This window comes from Stenella coeruleoalba (genome assembly GCF_951394435.1).
Source record: "Stenella coeruleoalba genome assembly, chromosome: 6".
NCBI lineage: Eukaryota > Metazoa > Chordata > Mammalia > Artiodactyla > Delphinidae > Stenella > Stenella coeruleoalba.
Genome location: NC_137151.1, coordinates 87622184 through 87638140, shown reverse-complemented (window position 1 = coordinate 87638140; position 15957 = coordinate 87622184). Strand labels below are relative to the sequence as shown.

The following is a 15957-nucleotide window of genomic DNA, read 5'->3' as shown; positions in this document are numbered from 1 at the left end:
TAAAGCTGGTTTGGTGGTATTGAATTCTGTTAGCTTTTGCTTGTCTGAAAAGCTTTTGATTTCTCCACTGAATCTGAATGAGATCCTTGCTGGGTAGAGTGATCTTGGTGGTAGGTTTTTCTCTTTCATCACTTTAAGTATATCCTGCCACTCCTTTCCAGACTGCAGAGTTTCTGCTGAAAAATCAGCTGATAACCTTATGGGGATTCCTTTGTATATTGTTTTTTTCTTTTCCCCTGCTGCTTTTAATATTTTTTCTTTGAACTTAATTTTTGTTAGTTAATATGTGCCTTGGTGTGTTTCTCCTAGAGTTTATCCTGTATGGGACTCTTCCTGGACTTGGGTGACTTTTTCCTTTCCCATGTTAGGGAAGTTTTCCACTATAATCTCTTCAAATATTTCCTCAGACCCTTTCTTTTTCTCTTCTTTTTCTGGGACCCCCATATTTCGAATGTTGGTGCATTTAGTGTTATCCCAGAGGTCTCTGAAATTGTCTTCGATTCTTTACATTCTTTTTTCTTTATTCTGCTCCTTGGCAGTTATTTCCACCATTTTGTCTTCCAGCTCACTTATTCATTCTTCTGCCTCAGTTATTCTGTTATTGATTCCTTCTACTGTATTTTTCATTTCAGTTATTGTGTTGTTCACCTCTGTTTGTTTGCCTTTAGTTCTTTTAGATCTTTGTTAAACATTTCTTTTATTTTCTCAATCCATACCTCCATTCTATTTCTGAGATTCTGGATCATCTTTACTATCTTTACACTGAATTCTTTTTCATGTAGATTGCCTATTTATCTTCATTTATTTGTTCTTTTAGGTTTTACCTTGCTCCTGCATGTGTGACATATGTTTTTGCCATCTCATTTTTTTTTCTTCTTTTATGAGTTATATTGCATTCCTGTCTTACTGGTTGTTTGATCTGAGGCTTCCAACACTGGAGATTGTAGGCTGTTGGGTAGAGCTGGGTCTTGTTGCTGTGTTGAGGACCTCTGTGAGACCTCACTGCGATGAATATTCCCTGGGGTCTGAGGTTCTCTGTTAGTCCAGTTGTTCGGACTCAGAGCTCCCACTGCTGGAGCTTCAGCCCAATCCCTGGCTTGTGAATCAAGATCCCACAAGCCACATAGGGGAGCCAAAAATAAATAAATAGAGAACAATAACAAAGTAAAAAATAAAATTAGACTAGGAAACTAACAGATATGTTAGAAAAAATATAAAAATAAAAATATAGATGAATAAACAACTGGAAGGTACAACAGTACCATAGTACTGAAAATGAGTAGGAGGGAAAAGAAAAAAAAGAAAAAAAAAATGGAATGGGGGGGCTTCCCTGTTGGCGCAGTGGTTGAGAGTCCGCCTGCTGATGCAGGGGACATGGGTTCGTGCCCCGGACCGGGAAGATCCCACATGCCACGGAGTGGCTGGGCGCATGAGCCATGGCCACTGAGCCTGCACATCCAGAGCCTGTGCTCTGCAACAGGAGAGGCCACAACAGTGAGAGGCCTGTGTACCGCAAAAAAATAAAAATAAATAAATAAATAAAATGGAATAGGACTTGGTTGTGGAGGGTGGGGCCTAAGCAAGTGTGAGGTTTGGGTGGTGGGTGGGGCCTATGCTTAGGACTCACAGGGCTGGAAAAGGCCCTGGGTGCTGTGGGGTGTTGGGCTTAGGCTCAATCAAAGAGAAAGGGCCCAGGCGTGCCCCCCCCCGCCCCCGTCTCAGAGAGCGGGGGACCTCACCTGGGAGCACAGCAGGCTTCCTGGGCTTGAGTGTGGGGGGCAAATGCCCTCCTCTCCTCTTCTGCTCCTCCTGTCCTGGAGGGCCCCTCCCAACTGCCTCTCCTGATCTCCCCAGCCACTGGGGAGCCAATCCTGTCTGGCCTCCACTTCTCCTCCCCCCTCACTCCCCCCACGTCCTACAGGTTCACTTGGGGGTTCCTCCCATCTCCTTGGGCATCATGGTCCCCCGCCAGCAGCTGACAGGTGCCCTAGTTGTGAGGAGATGCTAACTCAGCATCTTCCCACACTGCCATCTTGACTCTGCCCCCCAAGACTATATTTTGATACACATCATCTCTTTGATCTGTGAAATTTAGAGAAAATTTCTTTAATTAAAGAAAATGCCTATTAAATCACTGGTTGGATAAGGTTAATTTCCCAAAGTTTAGGATATTAAATTAATGAAAAGATACAAAAAGAATGAAGTGCAACGCTGTTGGTGCAAGGCAATATATTTACAAAAGCTAGACAAGCAACAGAATTGACAAGATCCAATTAATTTCTCAAATTTAACATATTCAAAACTGAACTTATGATCTTCTTCTCTAAATGTGATCCTCCCCTAATGCTCCCAATCATAGGAAATGACATTTTCATTTCTCATGTGGTTGAGACTAGAAATCTAGGTGTCATCATTTACATCTCCCTCACACACACTGGCTATGTCCAGCCTATCACCAGCTGTGCTATTTTCTTTAATTCTGATTGTATGTCAAGTAGTCTTCTTTTCCCCGTTGTTACTGCTATCGCATTAGCCCAAGCTGTCATCACTTCTTATCTCTGCTACTTCACTAGCCTGACAATACCTCCTTCAACATCTACTCTTATCTTCCTCAGACCTTCCTTCTTAAACTAACCAGAGTAATTTCTAAAAATACAAATTGGATCACATTATTCTTGGTTTTAAAAATCCTCCAATGGCTTTATAATAAACTAAGGATAATATTAAGAATCTTAAACATGACGGACAGATTTCTGCATGTCCTTGTCCCTGAATATCTCTCCAACTTTTTCAAGCCACATTCTTTTTGTTCATTCTGCTTCCTTCACACCACCACTACCACATGTATCTTACTATCCCCATACCTTCTCTCTTCCCAGCCTCTTCACATGGTTAATTCTTACCCATTGTCTGATCAAATGCTGTTATATTAAATTGCCTATTACAGGTTATTTTTCCTGTTATGACTTTGCATGTCACACCGTTCTGAGTAACTTTTATTTATACCATTTTTACTTTAGTGTTATTGGCGTAATTATTAGCTTATAGTCATTATCTCTGACCAGATTTTAAGGAATATAAACCCAGAAAATTTATTTGTTCCTTGTTCTATTCCCAGTATTTGGCACTGAGCTAACTCATAATAGGAAAGAAAATTATTGTTGAATAAACTAGTAGGGGGCTAAACATTAGCATGTGTTTAAAGATTTAACATTCAAATATTGTTGCAATTCTCTAGTGTGGTACATTTTGGAGAAATAATAGAGAAACCATGGGAATTTAAAGTTGGAATAAATCTTAAAGTCTCCTAGGTCATCCTTTTATTACCAACCAATTCTCAGAAAGAATAAAAGGTTAGATATCATGCCATTAGTTAAAGTCAAAACAAGGACAAAAAGTAAGGTTTTCTACCTCCCAGTCTAGTGCCTGTGCTATTGGTAGTTTGGGTCTTCTTACCATGACTGTGTACGTTTCTTCTACCCTTTTCTCAATAATGTGTGTATTATGTTTCTATCTGTAGGTCTTTATAGTTAATTACTTATTTTTGTAGGAAGCTACTCTTTGATTTCAAAAAAACCACTAAATGCTGATTTTTCTACATCCCTGACCACTCGGTTTTCTCTAATTGTTCCTGAAATCTAGCCATTATTCAAGGCTCTGTTTTTGTTCTCCTGCACTTTTCATATTCTGTAACAATTCAGGTGATTCCATATACTTTAAATGATTCACCTATTTTATATATGATAGTTGATCCAAAATTTAAATCCCAAGGTTATCTCTTTTCCTTGTCTTCCTGAATCAAATAATCATCTATTAGATATTTCTAGTAATAGAAGTTGGAAGTAGTAGTAGTAGTTGGAAATCTCATAACATCCTAAACAAAATAAAAATCATCATCTAATCTTCCAAATAGTCTTCCCCAACCCCAAACTTAATGTACACTATTGTCATTCTTCTGCATACCAAAGCCTGAAAAATCACAAGTATCCCATTCTCTGTCACTTCCATTCTCTGCCTCATCACAGTCAACTTGTCAACTTCTGTGGACTCTCTCACTTAAATATTTCCAGGTTTTGCCTCCTCATCTCTATCCCGACTGTCATTGCCTTACTTCTGTTGCTTTGCTTGTCTCAGCTACATCATTGCATCACATTTAACTGCAAGTTAAATGTCCTCTTTGAGCCACACTTCATGGTACATCTAGGTTCCTTTTTTTGTTTGATTTTTAATTTTTTTTTCAGTACGCGGGCCTCTCACTGTTGTGGCCTCTCCCGTTGCGGAGCACAGGCTCCGGACGCACAGGCTCAGCGGCCATGGCTCACGGGACCAGCCGCTCCGCGGCATGTGGAATCTTCCCAGACCGGGGCACGAACCCGTGTCCTCTGCATCGGCAGGTGGACTCTCAACCACTGCACCACCAGGGAAGCCCTAGATTCCTTTTTAAGCTAAAAGTTTATTATGGTGTTAATCCTCAATCAAATGCCTTATTAGCAAGTGTTTCACCTGCCTTTAACATAAGATACAAACGTGTTAGTCTATTCCTTAAGAATTTTGGTTACAAGTGACAAAATCAAATGCAAATTAGTTTGAGCAAACAAAAGAAATTTATTGTCTCATGGGAATAAGGAAGGAGTCAATGATCAAACTACTGGAGAGGCAGAGGTAAACTGAATGAGGAGACTCAAACACCACTGAGATACCCTCTCCTTTGTTCTGTAAGTTTCCCTAAACATTAGCATGATTATCTCTTATTTTGTACTTGCTCTTTTGAAATGAGGGAGAACATTATCTATAAACAGTACCTCAGATTTATATGAAACAATACCTTTTCTTCAAATTGAGGTCATGATAATGTTTAGGTTTCTAAAACACACATTTTTGTTTAAACAGTAACAGAAAGGAAGACCATCAAGACCAAAGCAAAGGAATAATAGAAAAAAGAATACCTACAAAATTACTGAACTTCAAATTTAAATCCAAAGTTCTTAAGTAGGGACTTAAGCAATTTAACCAGTGTAATATATATATATTACTGTCCTAGTTCAATCATATTACAAAGTTTGAACTTTATTTTCTCTTTAATAGTATGAATTGACTCACAAGAAAAGCTGCAAACATCTTTCAGGGAAAGAAAATGAATTGTGGTTTCAGAAAATATTTACAGTACAATGTTGTTCCTACAGTGTTGTTCAGTAGAAGACCACTGTGCTGCTGTTGTTCAAGATATGAAGCCAGATCTTTCTCACTGTTGTTTTGTTAGCAGAGCCACGCAATTGACAATGGCATCCAAAAGAAAGTAGCGTTTCTCAATACTCCTTAATTTCCATATGTAGCCACAGAACTTAACACAGTATGCATTTGAATCTAATTTGCTCCTTTTCTTATTCATATGTAAAATATATGATTTCTAAATTGGTTTAATGGAAGCAATTATCAGAACAATATTCATTGGAAGTGCTGTGTGTTAGGAAAATCCATAAAAATAGAAAATACATTTTCTGGATAGACTTGTATAACCATTTTAGCTCAAGAAGTAAGCAGATCAGCACTATGTGACTGAACAGCGTTCTTCTTAATCTATCTTGAATTCAATTTGTTCCATTAGAATCTAAACCCCTTGAGGATTGCTGGGACTTTGTTTGGTTTAATACTAAACTCCCATTGCCACAAACAAGTGTGCATTTTCTTATCCTTTCATATACACATACTTACTTCTAATTTTATTGTCTTTTTCTTTTAAACCACTAATAACCTGGTTTAGAGAGTTGTGAATCTATAACATTTATAGTTAGTACCTACCATGTGGAAATCTTACATGAGAATCTGGTAAATATTTAAGTTATATTAAGAAGGACTCTTCTTTTCCATACATCAAATAACAATTTGGAAAAATAGAAGAATTTATTATTGACCTAGAGGTTTAAAAGGCATGAAGAGCCAACAGTCCACAGCAAGTGGACCGTGCATATTTGAATGGCATGCATGGCACAGCCTCTAGGTATAAAGAGTTTGTGTTTCCGGTAATTGCTGAGTGCCTAGAATAAAGAGAACAGCTGATTCTTGAATTTCAGGTCTATCCATTTCAGTAACACTAGTTGTTCCCAAATACATGGAATATCTTTCCTGTGCTTTTTTCATGCCAAATTTATACCCCCATTTGTTCCCTTTTAAACTTCAATTTTATACCCATAGCTTTACAGAGTAAAGCAATCATGCTAAATTTTTGTTCTACAAAGATAAGAATAGAGATACTTATAGTAGTTATCAAGAGGAAGTATTAAATATAAATAGGGTGTTGTTGAGAAATAAAATTCTCTCTTGAAACTGTTATGTTGTTTGAAATATAAAGAAGTGGAATGGAAGGTAAGAGGATTGTTACAGTAAAAGATCAATAGAAAATGTGTAGAGGGATTCATATATGCCATTCTACTTGTTGATCACACATTTGTGCAATTACAGGAATATAATTTCCAACCAATATGTCTCAAAATTATAGCTGTCACTACATTTTGTGTGAAGCCTTATAAAACCTCAAAATTCAGGTTACTTCTCATAAGCCTAAGTTGAATAAACCTAGAAGGAAAAAGGAAATATATTCTCTAACATATCATTCCTGGCACAATGTGGAAAGCTTCAGAAGTTCAAAAGAAATTACAAATATTTCAGAATAAAAGTTGATTAGAAATGTAGGAACCTAGAGGTAGTTTTGAAAAGTATTGTAAAATCTGAAAGTACTTGTTAAAGTAATCGAGTTTAAAGAGGTAGTGATAAAAATGTAATCCAGAATTGCCCCTGGATCTCTTTATGGGCTAAAAAATCTATAGCAAAGGATGAGACTACTTTAACTCATTTCAAACCTGCAGTTTTTTAGTATGAAAATGTGAAAGCAGAAAGTAGAAAGTCTCCATGGCGTTTTGTAAATTGTTGAACAGTGTGTTTCAATATTCCCTGCAAATGATCATGCTTGGAAACACTGCCTATTTGTTGGCAAAGAGCAGACTTTAAAAGTTGTAGGCAGGAGTTGCCCTGCAAGTAAACATGAAATAATTTGTTTCTGTGTATAGGTCACAGAGAGGCTAATGATATGAGGATAATTAAACAAAAATAATTTTTTATTAAATAAAAACTATCATTTCTCTTCTCCCATGTTTATAGTCCCACAGTCTCTATTAAATAATATTAGATAGATAATCCCAAGACCACAGTCTAACCACAAAGTATCTTTCATGCCATTTCTTTTATCATTATACATCCATCTATATAGACATTTTCTAGAAAGTACTCAATTCTTCCTGCCTCATTTCTTTCAATTAGATTTTACATTTTTCTAATTTGTTCAAATCTTTGCCTTTTAATCATCAAAAATATAAACTATCTCAGAATCTTCCCTGATTTTGTGACTGGAAGTATTTATCCACTCATATCAATATCTTTAAAATGTTTTTAGTTTGTATACCATTTTTTACATTATGTTTGTTACTAATAACTTGTATATTGTTGCATAATCTCCACGACTAGGTTTTAAATTGCCTTAGGACAATTCTTTTTCCCATTCACACTTAAAAAGTCACCTTGTACCTAGTAATCTTTTTAGTAAATGTTTCCTGAATATTCTGACTATATAAAAAGAGTATCACATGATTTTGATTACTTTCTAAAAATACACACTAAAAATGTCAAGATGCTTTGATTAAAGTCCCTAATTGATTAATTATCATTAGGAAAATTGATAAGTAACCTTGTTACATGATTGTCACCTTCAGTTACTTTTAATTTACACTTAGAACTCATGTCAAAGGATGACATTCCAGAATTTGGGACTGATCATTAGGAAAGTCATTATAATTAACAGGGCATTTCTCATGAAATGTGTTTTGACTATTGGCAATATTTTGTATGTAATCAAACCAAATTATGATACTTAACATTTAATCAAAATCACTTCTCAAGAGCAAGTTATTTTGTACATTTTTTTTTTTGCTTTCTTAGTCATTTATTTACTATAAAATGGTTAGCATTGTGAAGTATATTCTATGTTTAGTACTTTATTTTAATTATATATCAAACAACCATTTATTTTGGACAAATGTTCTTTTTTTTACTTCCTTTTTCCTCGATTTGGTGGAGGGCATCAGCAAAAGGATTTATTGGTCCTTTTTCTTTTTTTAAAATACAGAGAGACACTTGGCACACGTGTGTTATTATATATACAGTAATTCCCCCTAACTGCGATTTTGCTTTGTGCAGTTTCAGTTACCCATGGTCAATGGCGGTCTGGAAATAGTAACTGGAAAATTCCAGAAATAAACAATTCATAAGTTCTAAATTGCACACCCATTCTGCACAGCGTGATGAAATCTCTCATCATTCAGCTCTGTCGTGCTCCAGATGTGAATTGTGCCTTTGTCCAGTGTATCCCTTCAGTTGCTTAGTAGCCCTCTTGATTATCAGATCAACTGTCACAGTACCGCAGTGCCGGTGTTCAAGTAACCCTTATTTAACTTAAAAATGGCTCCAAAGCACAAGAGTAATAATGCCGGCAATTCGGATATGCCAAAGAGAATCCGTAAAATACTTCCTTTAAATGAAACGGTGAAAGTTCTTGACTTAATAAGGAAAGAAAAAAATCATATGCTGAGGATGCTAAGGTCTACATTATGAACGAATCTCATATCCATGAAATTGTGAACAAGGAAAAAGAAATTTGTGCTAGTTTTCTGTGATGCCTCAAACTGCAAAAGCTATGGCCACAGTATGTGATAAGTGCTTAGTTAAGATGGAAAAGGCATTAAACTTGCACAATATGATATTTTGAGAGAGAGAGAGAGAGACACCACATTTCCATAATTTTTATTATAGTATTGATATATTGCTTTATCATTAGTTATTGTTATTAATCTCTTACAGTGCCTAATTTATATTCATATGCATTGTATGTATAGGAAAAAAACAATAGTTTATATAGGGTTCAATACTACCCAAGGTTTCAGGCATCCACTGGAGGTCTTGGAATATATCCCCCGTAGATAGAGGGGACTACTGTAGTCTTTTAAGTCTGTGATTTCCAAATCTGTTTGACTAGCAAACACCATTTGGATTTCTGTTAGCTTGATTTCTTATCTTTACTCCAGTCCCATTAAATCAGTTGGAAGTATGAGGCAGGGCACTAGGAATTTTCAGTTTAGTAAGATTCTAGTTTAACTCCAGTGATATCCCAGTTTCAATACTAGGGCCTAAGCTATCAAGTTATGATTCATTTTGAAAGAATCAACCCATTATGTTTCAAAAGGGAAAATTTGAGGAAAATTTCTAGCTACAGCTCCTTGACCGCTGAAGGAACAGAAAAATGGACTGGACAATTTTTCAGATAAGACATATAGAAATAACATTTTAACACTGTCACATAACTAGTACTAAAAACCAGTAATATTTATAAATGGGTTTGTTATATATCATGTTGAGTGCATTATTTAAATTAGAAGTGGAATAATTCTGTTATTCAAATTACATTGTTAGGTATTATATTTAATACCGAGAAAGAGGAATAATCCATAAAAATGATTGATATTATAGGTTTTATAGATTATCAGTAATTCTTAATTTTATATAGCATTTTATGTCATTCATCAATAGTAGGAAAATCTACAAAATCCAGCATGTTGCATTACTTGTCTGAAATATATTAGTTCTTTAGCTTAATCAACCATCTAAAAGAACTAGAGAGAAATATGTATTCATGTTTGTACTAAAACCATAAAAATTGTTTTATAGAAGCAATTTAACGTGTTTTAATTTGAGGTTGGCTTGTGAAATATTACTTTAAGAAATCTACTACTGAAAAATGTTTTTTTCAAATCTGATTATATCAGTTCTGATATCCTTAAAACCTTTGTCTCAAAATCTTCTACTGTTAGTATGTTAGTACTTGCAAAATCTTGGTTTCATTTCTATTACTGACTCATTTGGATTATGAAAAAAATCAATTTTAATACCAGAATTTTTTATCTCAAGCTAAAATAGGTCTATTAAATGAAAACAATTTCATTTATGTGGTAACTTCAAAATCAAAACTTCAATATAACAAATACTAAAAAGCAAACATTTTGTGCAAAGATTTGCCAAATCTGCAATTTCTAATCTTTAATGATTAAGAAGGAAGTGGATGGTAACTAGATTTGTGGTGGTGATCATCGTAGTGAATATAGATGCCAAATTATAATCTATACACCTGAAACTTATATAATAAAAATCAAAAATCAGAAAACAACAAAAATAAAATAAATAAATATGCTAATTGAGTAGAAAATAAAAAAGAAGGAAAGTGGATATTTGTGTTGGCATTGTTTCTGGAATTGGTAGTGTTGTATAATTTTATGACTGAAATGATTCCCAAAGATGCTGGTCTGAAACTAATTTATCTATCTATCTATCTATCTATCTATCATTTATCTATATATTTAGTCAGTTAATATGTATTGAGAATTCTTTGGAGTGTTCTGGGAGCATGGAGTTTCAATGCACTGATGGTAAATTGGTTTAAACTTCCTGAAAGACAGTGTATCAAAAATTTTGAATATCTTTGATTCGGGAATATAGCATCTAGGAACCTAGTCTTAAAAAATGATGTATATATACAAAATTTTATTTAGAAGGATGTTCACTGAGGCATTGTTGAGAAAAATGATAAAGCTATTGTTAGGTTGCCTTATCAACAGTGATGTAGGAACACAAAACCTCTTGCTAATTGAATCTAAATACGTTTTTCTTCATTTACTCACATTGTGGAAGCAGATGTGTCCTTCTTCTAAGAATAAGGTCTGTAATTATTCAGCTCACCTTTGTTCACTTTCCAATGAATCTCTGTTGGTTCTTTTGGGGTTTTCCTTTTCTCAGGTCCTTCATTTGTCCTATTAATTTCGTCTGCTGCTTCTGCTCAGATGTTGATACCAGGTAGGTCTTGTAAATCTTTGTGATTTGGCCCTACTTCCTTCTGTTTTGAAGAGATACATTGCAGTCAAGTTTGTTTTAAATATTTCCCATGAATGTTCTACGTGTTTTTATGTACAGATTCAAGAAGGTTCAAAATTAGTCTTCTGTCACTGCCACAATGTTCCAAAAAGTACTATACTCATCATTTTAAACATGAGAAAATTTGATTTATTCCTGTTAAAGATAGAAAAACCAGTGATAACATTTCCTAAAATAAATCTATAACTAAAAGTATAGAAAATAAAGAGCTTATCATATATCTCTGCACTTTAGTAATACAGAATTTGAATTTGCTAGTTGACTGTCACAATGATTAACATGTAGGTATTTAGTGTAGATGGTCTTCAATTTTTTTTTTTTCCATTTGGTTACTGTGGCATAGACAGTCTTCTTTTGAAGTTAACTACTCCCTGGAATGTGTGTACCTTAGAATCAATAAAAATTGCAACACCTTTGTGTGAGAGGATGCAAAAGTTTCCATAAAAATATAAGCAAATTCTGGGAGGAGACTTATAAAATAGCTACCTATAATGAATTACATGGATTTGAGTTAACACAAATTTGCATTTATGACTTTGAGTCACGTATTTCACTCATAGGCTTCTTTTTCTAAAAAAAAAATAATTAAATCAGTAATTGTAATGCTAATAAATTGTAGGTTACTATTTAACTTTCTTTGTTTTACACCTACACACACTCTCTGACTGATGATACAGCAGTTCCAGCCAAGAATTCACAATGGTAAGACTGAATTCATTTTCTAGTACTCTAATATGTCAATCATTAGCTTCAGAAATCAGGAAGGATAGTAGAATAACAAGTACATAATGTTAAATTATTAATAAAAGGAAGATATTAGAACTTTAAAACCAGTAATGACAGGATTAGGTTAAAAACGTACTAGAGTCAAGATTCTGTACTTTTTTTTGAATTTTATTTATTTATTTATTTATACAGGAGGTTCTTATTAGTTATCTATTTTATACATATTAGTGTATATATGTCAATCCCAATCTCCCAATTCGTCCCACCACCGCCACTTTCCCCCTTGGTGTCCATAAGTATGTTCTCTACATCTGTGTCTCTATTTCTGCCTTGCAGAGCAGTTCATCTGTACCATTTTTCTAGATTCCACATATATGTCTTAATATATGATATTTGTTTTTCTCCTTCTGACTTACTTCATTCTGTATGACAGACTCTAGATCCAACCATGTCTCTACAAATAACCCAATTTCATTCCTTTTTATGGCTGAGTAATATTCCACGGTATATATATACCACACCTTCTTTATCTATGCATCTGTCAATGGACTTTTAGGTTGCTTCCATGACCTGCCAATTGTAAATAGTGCTGCAATGAACATTGGGGTGCATGTGTATTTTTGAATTATGGTTTTCTCAGGGTATATGCCCAGCAGTGGGATTGCTGGATCATATGGTAATTCTATTTTTTGTTTTTTAAGGAACCTCCATACTGTTCTCTATAGTGGCTGTATCGATTTACATTCCCATCAACAGTGCAAGAGTGTTCCCTTTTCTTCACACCCTCTCCAGCATTTGTTGTTTGTAGATTTTCTGATAATGCCCATTCTAACCAGTGTGAGGTGATACCTCATTGTAGTTTTGATTTACATTTCTCTAATAATTAGTGATACTGAGGAGCTTTTCATATGCCTCTTGGCCATCTGTATGTATTCCTTGGAGAGATGTCTATTTAGGTCTTCTGCCCATTTTTTTTTTTTTTTTTTTTTTTTGTGGTATGCAGGCCTCTCACTGTTGTGGCCTCTCCCGTTGCAGAGCACAGGCTCCGGACGCGCAGGCCCAGTGGCCATGGCTCACAGGCCCAGCCACTCTGTGGCATGTGGGATCTTCCTGGACCGGGACACGAACCCACATCCCCTGCATTGGCAGGCAGATTCTTAACCACTACACCACCAGGGAAGCCCCTTCTGCCCATTTTTGGATTGGGTTGTTGGTTTTTATAATATTGAGGTGCATGAGCTGTTTATATATTTTGGAGATTAATCCTTTGTCTGTTATTTGTTTGCAAATATTTTCTCCTATTCTGTCTTTTCGTCTTGTTTATAGTTTCCTTTGCTGTGCAAAAGCTTAAGTTTCATTAGGTCTCATTTCTTTATTTTTGTTTTTATTCCCATTACTCTAGGAGGTGGGTCAAAAAAGATCTTTCTGTGATTTATGTCAAAGTGTGTTCTTCCTATGTTTTCCTCTAAGAGTTTTATAGTGTCCGGTCTTACATTTAGGTCTTTAATCCATTTTGAGTTTATTTTTGTGAATGGTGTTATAGAGTGTTCTAATTTCATTCTTTTACAGGTAGCTGTCCAGTTTTCCCAGCACCACTTATTGAAGAGACTGTCTTTTCTCCATGGTTTATCCTTGCCTCCTTTGTCATACATCAGTTGACCATAGGTGCATGAGTTTATCTCTGGGCTTTCTATCCTGTTCCATTGATCTATATTTCTGTTTTTGTGCCAGTATCATATTGTCTTGATGACTGTAGCTTTGTAGTATAGTCTGAAGTCAGGGAGTCTGATTCCTCCAGCTCTGTTTTTTCCCCTCAAGTTTGCTTTGGCTATTCAGGATCTTTTTGTCTCCATACAAATTTTAAGATTTTTTGTTCTAGTTCTGTAAAGAAATGCCACTGGTAATTTGATAGGGATTGCATTGAATCTGTAGATTGCTTTGGGTAGTATAGTCATTTTCAATTTCATTTTTTTCATTTTTTCAATTTTCAATTTTCATTTATCAATTTTGTTTATCTTCTCAAAGAATGAACTTTTAGTTTTATTGATCTTTGCTATTGTTTTCTTTGTTTTTATTTCATTTATTTCTGCTCTGATCTTTATGATTTCTTTCCTTCTACTAACTTTGGGTTTTGTTTGTTCTTCTTTCTTTAGTTCCTTTAGGTGTAAGTTCAGATTGTTTATTTGATATTTTTCTTGTTTCTTGAGGTAGGATTGTATTGCTATAAATGTCCCTCTTAGAACTGCTTCTGCTGTATCCCATAGCTTTTATATCATTGTGTTTTCATCGTCTTTTGTCTCTAGGTACTTTTTGATTTCCTCTTTGATTTCTTCAGTTATCTCTTGGTTATTTAGTAACGTACTGTTGAGCCTCCATGTGTTTGAGCTTTTTATGTTTTTCTCCCTGTAATTGATTTCTAATCTCATAGCATTACAGTTGGAAAAGATGCTTGATATGATCTCAATTTTCTTAAATTTACCAAGGCTTGATTTGTGACCCAAGATGCAATCTATCCTGGGAAATATTTGGTGTGCACTTGAGAAGAAAGTGTAATCTACTGTTTTTGGATGGAATGTCCTATAAATATCAATTAAATCTATCTGGTCTGTTTTGTCATTTAAAACTTGTGTTTCCTTATTAATTTTCTGTCTGGATGATCTTTCCATTGGTATAAGTGAGGTGTTAAAGTCCCCCACTATTATTGTGTTACTGTTGATTTCCTCTCTTATAGCTACTAGCAGTTTCTTTATGTATTGAGGTGCTCCTATGTTCGGTACATATTTATTTATTATTTTTTAAAAAACTCAGTTTATTCCAAAGTGCAATGAAAACTGATGGTTTAAAAACAAGAGAAAGTTCTTGGTCAGCTGTGGGAATGCCTCACTTGCTAGCTCACACCCACTCCCTTTGAAACAAGGTGTTCGGACAGACCATACTTGGAAGCAGCTCCCCACAAAGCCACCACGCAGAGGCCCCAGCCACAGGACAGCTCCCTCCAGCTCACAAGGGGGGGCCATCTCCTCCCACCTGCCAGGGCTCTGACAGCAGGCACAGAGAAATGGCACAGGCAGGTGGTGGAGGGGCAGCCAGGGCATGTGGCCACCACCTTCTGCAGCCCCCTCTCTTCTACTGCCAGAGCTCCTCTCTGTAGAAGGTGCTTGTGTGTCCTAGGACCAGGTAGGGAGCTAGGCTCCACAAACAAGTGACAGTCACTCCTGTATCTGTAACATCTCCCCCAGGATCCATGATTCAGTCCGGGTTCCCCTAGCCACCCCCCACCCCACTGTGCAATAGGCAGCTGAGGTTCAACCAGGAGAAAGATACATTCAGACTGTACCCCAAGGTTAACCCCAGCTGTGGTGCAGGGAGTGGGAAGGCAGCACCTCCTGCTGGGACCCAAGGGACGACAAGCCAGGGCTGGGCACAGGGGTGTCTGGAGAACCACCCCTGCCCACCCCTTTCCCCATGCTGAGCACAGCCAGGCCAGCACAACCATGTTAATAAAGCTGCTGCGGCCCTCACCCGCCACAAAGCTAAAGTGCTCCCCAACCCTCCAGCCCTGCTACAGAGCTCTAGTTCCCCATCCCAAGACACAGGAAAGCTCCCCTCTTTTCAGTTTCAAACTGGACTTTCAGCCAGGTTGGGCCTGGGGGTAGTGGCAGCAAAAGCAGCAGCCATAATGTCAAACATACAAATGACCTGAGAAATCTCATCTGTACCTCACCCACTCAGAACCGGCTTGGGGCTATGTACAAGTTAGGAAGGGCAGATCAGGACACTTGCAGGCACAGACACACTTCGTGCACACCTGCTTGATGATGGGGGAACCTAGGGGACACCTGTCCACTAGCTGGGAACTGATCCCCATGCACTCCATTTGCGTGTCTTCAATTAGGCCTCTGCATTTTATATTCATTGAACCACCAGTGCCAGAACATCTTTCAGAGGGTCAGGCAGGCCATGCCAGGGCCCCAGGAGGATGCTGGGGTGGGTTTGGGGTTGGAAACGTGGAGGAAGAGGGACTTGTTTCCTCTCCTGATGTGCAGGGCATGCCCCCTTCTCCTGGAGTCTGGATCACTGGGTAATGGGGCAGCTGACTGACTGTCCATCTGTGTCTCCCTGTCTACCCCTGAAAGCTCGGGGAAGAAGGGTCCTTGGCAGTTGGGGGCTGGGAGGCCGCATCCTCTGAGGCCCCTTCTGGCT

At 36.7% G+C, this 15957-nt stretch overlaps 1 protein-coding gene across 7 annotated transcripts in view; it reads left to right on the top strand.

Moving 5' to 3' along the window:
* The window catches only part of LOC307187471 (uncharacterized protein), a 1029543-nt gene that overhangs the window by 926339 nt on the left and 87247 nt on the right, over positions 1-15957 (top strand). The window lies entirely within an intron of this gene.